Source organism: Triticum urartu, chromosome 3 (assembly GCF_003073215.2).
Source record: "Triticum urartu cultivar G1812 chromosome 3, Tu2.1, whole genome shotgun sequence".
Lineage (NCBI taxonomy): Eukaryota > Viridiplantae > Streptophyta > Magnoliopsida > Poales > Poaceae > Triticum > Triticum urartu.
In genome coordinates, this window is record NC_053024.1 from 317,051,859 (window position 1) to 317,058,578 (window position 6,720).

A 6,720-nucleotide genomic window follows, 5' to 3' on the forward strand; every position below is an offset into this window, starting at 1 on the left:
CCATCGTAATTCATAGTATGCAAAGCGCTTTTATTTCTTGCCTAATAACCGCATGGACGTGTTGCATGCATTGGTCCTTGCCCGAGCAAAAAAAAGGGAGGAAAGGGGTTTCCATGGGAGACAACGAGGCAGAGGTGGAAGCGCTCGCTGGAGTAATTTGTTTTGCTTCCCCCTGGTTTCCTGACATCACGGTCCCACACCATTGTCAACCTATGTAGTAGTCAATAAATGAGAGAATTGCACAAGAAGCGGCCGACAGCTGGGACCAAGCAGCTCGAGCAGTATTTGTGTTTTTGAGGTGTGAGCACTGCAGAGTTTTTCGATGTTTAGCCCAGATATTAATTTTTTCTCCTCTGAACAACAACGAAAACATCGCTGCAGGTATTAACTAGGCGGGCTGTGGCCCGTTTAGCCCAGGCCAGATATCCAGCCCAGATATTAATATCTTTTTAAGCTGAAAATGGCTAGCCCAGCTATACTTTTTTTTAGGAATACCCAGGCAAGGTCAAATTGTTATTCTCTGCCCCGCTGGGCTGCAAATCTTTCCTAGGAGGGATGCATTAGGCTTAACAGGAAAATGGGCTTTAAGAAATAATAAATGGGATGTAATTATAAAAACTGGGCAGTAACTATAAAAAATGCACCAAACACATGATTACTTTATAAAATATATTTTTGGATATTGAAAATTTTAATTTCATTAATTGTTGCGAGCGCAATGTTTCGTTGGATTTTTACGTAATATAAATTTATATTGAAATTGTATTTAATATGACTAGAAATTTCAGGATAAAAATATTCGGATCCCATCAAAATGTGGGAAATTTTATTGAATTCTGTTTTGAACAGTTGGTTGAAATGGGCTGTACTTTTAACAAACTGTAAATGGGCTGTAGTAAATTCCATTAGAATTCAAAAATGGGCTACACATTCTTACAAATCTCAAATGGGCTATAAGTTCTCTGCCACACACTTCTGGCCTTACTAAGTTGACGCGTCCCCTAAAAAAACAGAGTTGACGCGTATGCAAGGCTTTGTCAACTTATAGTCAACACACGGTTCTAGCAGCAGTGGCCGTTGGATGTCCATCCAACGGATGCCGTGCTTCTTCGTCAATCTCAGATATTCTAGCTTCACCCGCCCAAAAAATGATTCCTCCCCCTGACATCTGGGGCGCACCGTTTTGGAAGCTGACCTGTGGGCCTACTAAGTTGACGTACCAAGGGCTTTGTCAACTTAGTCAATATAAACAATTCTAGCTGCAGTGACCGTACGATGTCCATCCAACGGCCGTAGTGCTTCTTCAACATCTGGTCTTCTTGCTCCAGCCGCCCAAAGCAGTGCCGGTCATGCCGCCTGCTCCTGCCTCCCGTGGCCGGCTGTGCTATCGCGGAGGCCTCACCGCCCCCTACTATTCCCACCGCTGGCCAAGCCCTGCGGCGACGGCAGCCTCACACCGCAGCCGAACGAGTGAACCCTCATACTCCTCTCCGCGTGGGCATCCACTGCCGTGTCTTCACCGGCTCCGCGTCGTCCCCTTCCTAGGCCTCGCCGTCGTCCACCGCCCTGGTGCTCTCGGCGCGGCGTGGTCAACGTGGTCAAGGAACGACTTCCATCGGACGTGGACCGTACGTGGAGAGGCTGACAGCTGGGTCCACGGCGGCAGCAAGGAAGTGCCTCCTTATTACGCGGAAAATAATGATTCCTCCACCTGACAGCAGGGACCCACCGGACGGGCCACTAGTATTTTGCGAAAAATATCGTTTCCCCCTGACTGCTAGGACCCATCGGACGGGCCACCGTAGTTCGTGAAAAAACGTTCCCCCCGCTGTCAGCTCGGACCCACCGGAAGTGCCTCCTTATTACGCACAAAAAAATGAATACTCCCCCGGTTAGCTGGGACTCACCTTGCTGAGAGGCTGACTTGTGGGCCTACTAAGTTGACAGGGACGAAGGGCTTTGTCAACTTAGTCAATATGAACGATTCTAGCTCTAGTGACCATACGATGTCCATCCAACGGCCATAGTGCTTCTTCAACCTCTGGTCTTCTTGCTCCAGCCGCCCAAAGCAGCGCCGGTCGTGTCGCATGCTCCTGCCTCCCGTGGCCGGCTGTGCTGCCGCAGAGGCCTCACTGCCCCCTACTATTCTCACCGCTGGCCAGGCCCTGCGGCGACGGCAGCCTCACACCGCAGCCAAACCAGTGAACCCTCGTAGTCCTCTCCGCGCGGGCTTCTACTACCGCGTTGTCCCCTTCCTAGGCCTCGTCGTCGTCCACCGCCGTGGTGCTCTCCGCGCGGCGTGGTCAACGTGGTCAAGGAACGACTTCCATCGGAAGAGTACTGTACATGGAGAGGCTGACAGTTGGGTCCACGGCCACAACCCAGTTTTTTTGTGATTTGCCAAGTAAGTCGCTTTGTCAGGCCTGTTGGGCTGCAAATCTTTCAAGACGAGGAGAGCTTTCATTCGGCTGGCCGAGAAAATGGCCCATCAGTAATGAGAAATGGGTTGTACATTTTTAAAACACATCAAACCAGCAATTAGTTTCAAATATCTTTTTTTCATTTCAAGATTTAAAATTACATTAATTTTTATGCGTGGAGAATTTGTTGGATTTTATATTGATATACATTTATTTTTAAAATCAGTTTGAATGTGAGTCGAAATTTTGGGATTAAAAACAGTTTGGACCGCACCAAAATATGCAAAATTTCGTATAATTTTTTAACCGTTGCCACAATATGGGCTGTAATGCTGACAAAAAGAATATGGGCTCCAAAAAAAACCTTAAGAATTAGCAAATGGGCTGTAAATTATTAGAAATAATGGCAGATGGGTTGTATGTTGTTTTCCACATATTTGAGGCTTTCCTAAAAAAGGTTGACGCACAAGCACTGACTGTTGGATGTCCATCCAACGGTCGTCGTGCTTCTTCAATCTCTGCTCTTCCTGCTCAAGCCGCTCAAACAAGCGCCGGCGGGATTGCCTGCTCCCTCCTCCTCGCGGCCGGCTGTGCTGCCGCGCAGGCCTCACCGCCCGACCATACTTCCATCGCTGGCCTAGCCATCCCTCTACTCACCCACACCTGTTGTTATTCTCCGGCGACGGCAGACGAACCAGTAAACCCTCGTACAGTCGTACTCCCCTCCGCATGGGAAACAACTACCGAGTCTTCCCTGCCTCCGTGTCGTCCCCTTCCTAGGCCTCATTGTCATCCACCGCCCTGGTGCTCTCGGTGCGGCATGGTCAACGTGGTCAAGGAACGACTTCCATTGGACATGGACTATACGTGGAGAGGCTGACAGCTGGGTCCACGGCCGCAGCAAGGAAGTGCCTCCTTATTACGCGGAAAATAATGATTCCTCCACCTGACAACTGGGACCCACCAGGCGGGCCACTATATTTCGCGAAAAAAACGTTTCCCCCTGACAGCTGGAACCCACCAGCTACATCTTCGCATGCAAGGAAGTGCGTCCGGGCAAAAAAACGATTCGCCCCCTGTCTGCTGGGACCCACCAGCTACATCTTCGCAGGCAAGGAAGTGCCTGACAGTCAGGACCCACCTGGTCGAAGCGTATGTAGCGTTGTCATTCTGGTCGCGAATGTGTACGTACATACTGGTCGATGTAGAGGCACGCACATGTCGTAGTAGAGGCGCGCACGTGTCATAGTAGAGGCGCACACGTAGCATGTACACGTACGTACAGCGGCCAGGGTGCAAGAAAGAAAATACGGCCACGTATGTGTACATAAGGGTGGGGTCTTGAACGCCTACTCGCACATACGTACGGCCAGGGCTCGTGTACATGGCTGGGTCGGAACGGAGAAACAGCATCGTCGTCGTGTTCATGGGGAGGCAACGGAATGCATCGTGTTCATGGGGAGGCAACGGAATGCGTCGTGTTCATGAGGAGGCAACGGAACGCGTGGGAGCCAACCGGCTGGGTCAGAATGGAATGTGTGGTCGTGTTCATCGGGAGGGCTTGGACGGAACAGGCGATGGAAACGAGGCCTGGCATACCGCAAAACGGAGGAAACGGCCTTGTGTTCGACCGGCCACGTTTGAAACAGGATCTTGTTCATCGGGAGGGGTCTGGCGTACCGCGAAACGGAGGAAACGAACCTCCTATGGTCGAAACAGGGGTCCTATTGATCGGGAGGGGTGTGGCGTACCGCAAAACGGACGAAACGGACTTGTGTTGGAGCGCTACGGTCGAAACGGGGGTCCTGTTCATCGGGAGGGGTGTGGCGTACTGCAAAACGGGACTCCACAGGATACTGTTCATCTCCACCGTCGACCCCCTCCAGCCTCCACGAGCTACTGTTCATCCACCGTCGACCTCCTCCAGCCTCCACCTGCGACTGTTCATCCAGCCTCCACCGCGCGCTACTCCACCGGCTACTGTTCAACCAGCCCTCTCCACGGGCTCCTGTTCAACCACCCCTCCACGGGCTACTGTTCATCCTGCCCTCTACCGTCTATTGTTCATCCTGCCCTCCACGGGGTGGTCCTATTCATCCAGCCCTCCACGGGGTCTTGTTCATCCAGCCCCAACCGGCTCGATCGATCGGGGTCCTGTTCATCCAGAGGCAACACCACGGGGGCCTGTTCATCCACCCCCATCGGGAACTGTTCATCCAACCCCCACTCCCCCCGCAATGCTCACTGTTCATCCAGAGGCAGCATCGATCGGCTTCAGTTAGCAGCAGTACCGAGGGAATCGCTCGATCGGGTTCAGTTAACAGCCATCGATCGATCGCTCGGGTTCAGTAATGCGTAGCCTGCGGTGCAATCACTCGGGTTCAGTTAGAGCCCAACGCCTCACTCGGGTTCAGTTAAAGCCAACGCCTCGCACACACACGCGTACGTGTACGAGAGAAACGCGCATCGCTCGGCCCCCGACCTCCCACCGTAACCGGGAACTCCCCGAAATTTTCCTCGCCCTCGCTTCTACCACGGTTTTTTCCGTCATGGATGGCCCAAATAATGTCATGCAGCTGCGTCTCCAGCCTGCCCAGGACGAAAAGCCCATTTTCTGTCATGATTTTTTGTCATAGAAGTAGGAGCCCACCACATCTATGATGATGCTGGGTTTTGTCACAATTATCGTCATAGAAGTGTCATATGTGTGACAGAAAAAAATTCGTTCGGCCCAAAATGTCACGGATGTGTCTTTTTTTGTAGTGATAGACTCTATGATATTTATGTTCATGGTGTTCATATCCTACTCATGCTAGTGTCCAATGTTACTTATGCATAATCCATGGTTATGATGGTTGTTGCTCTCTAGTTGGCCGCTTCTCAATCTAAATTGCTACCCTTCGCCTGTACTAAGTGGGGATTCTTCTTGTACATCAAAACCTTGAACCCAAAGTTATTCTAGATGAGTCCAGCATACCTACCTATATACGGTATTACCCTGCCGTCCTAAGTAAATTTGCATGTGCCACCTCTAAAAACTTCTAAAAATTATCTGTTTTGTGTGCCTAGATCGTTCATGGAACGACAGGAGGTGGTCGGTATCTTCCATGCTAAGCGGGTTATTCTCAGGTCGAGTGTTCATTCACTCGCCATTGCACGAGAAAAGGGCGGTAATGGGGGTTCCTAGTCCCGAACTCAAAAATGCAAATAATTAAACAAAACTCCCCCGGGACTGTTGTTGGTTTGGACGGCACCCGTTGTTTCGGAAAAGCCGTGGAATGTGATTGTTGGTGGAGGGGGAGTAAACCTTTACTTTTATCGCTTGGGAACCGCCACTAGCCTGTTTAGCATGGGAGATATTGATAACTGATGGTCGTGAAGTAAATGAGAAGGATGCATGTCCCAAAATAATCATTTACCTCTGTTTTAAAAATTAAGCTCTGGCACCTCTGCAAATCACTGCTTCCCTCTGTGAAGGGACTATCTATTTACTTTTATGTTGTGTCATCACCTTCTAAAACAAGCGCCAGAAACTGAGAAGAGCATAGTTGTCATGATTTATGCATTGTGTGTAGCTAATGTTGGGTGCATCATGACTGGATATTTTCTACCATGAATTACAATATTTAGTCGCTGCTTGAACTTTGGAGGTGCTTTGCATTTATGTTTTGTGGTCTCAAAAAGGGCTAGCGAGATACCACTATTGTCATATTATATCATGGTTGTTTTGACAACGTGTTGTTGTGTGAGATATCTTATTATTGCTCGCTAGATGATTATGTCATTGATATGAATCATTATAATCTTTAAGAGTTATTGTTGACATGGTTAGTTATAATGTTGGCTGAAAACCTGGGTGCTGTTTAAGCCAATTTATGCAAACAAGAGCAAAATAGTTCGTAAAAGTTTTTCTTTTTCACTTTCAGTTTATCAACTAACTTCCTTGAGGACAAGCAAAGGTTTAAGCTTGGGGGAGTTGATACGTCTCCAACGTATCTACTTTTTCTAACGCTTTTCATCTTGTTTTGGACTCTAATTTGCATGATTTGAATGAAACTAACCCCGGACTGACGTTGTTTTCAGCAGAACTACCATGGTGTTGTTTTGTGCAGAAATAAAAGTTCTCAGATGGAACGAAACTTTGCGAGGATTTTTTATATCAATATATGGGATTTCTGGAGCCAAGACCTGCTGGAGAGGGGCACTTGGGTAGGCACAACCCACCAGGGCGCTCCCCCTCTCCTAGCGTGCCCAGGTGGGTTGTTCCCACCTGGTGGCCCCGCTGACCCTGAAACCAACG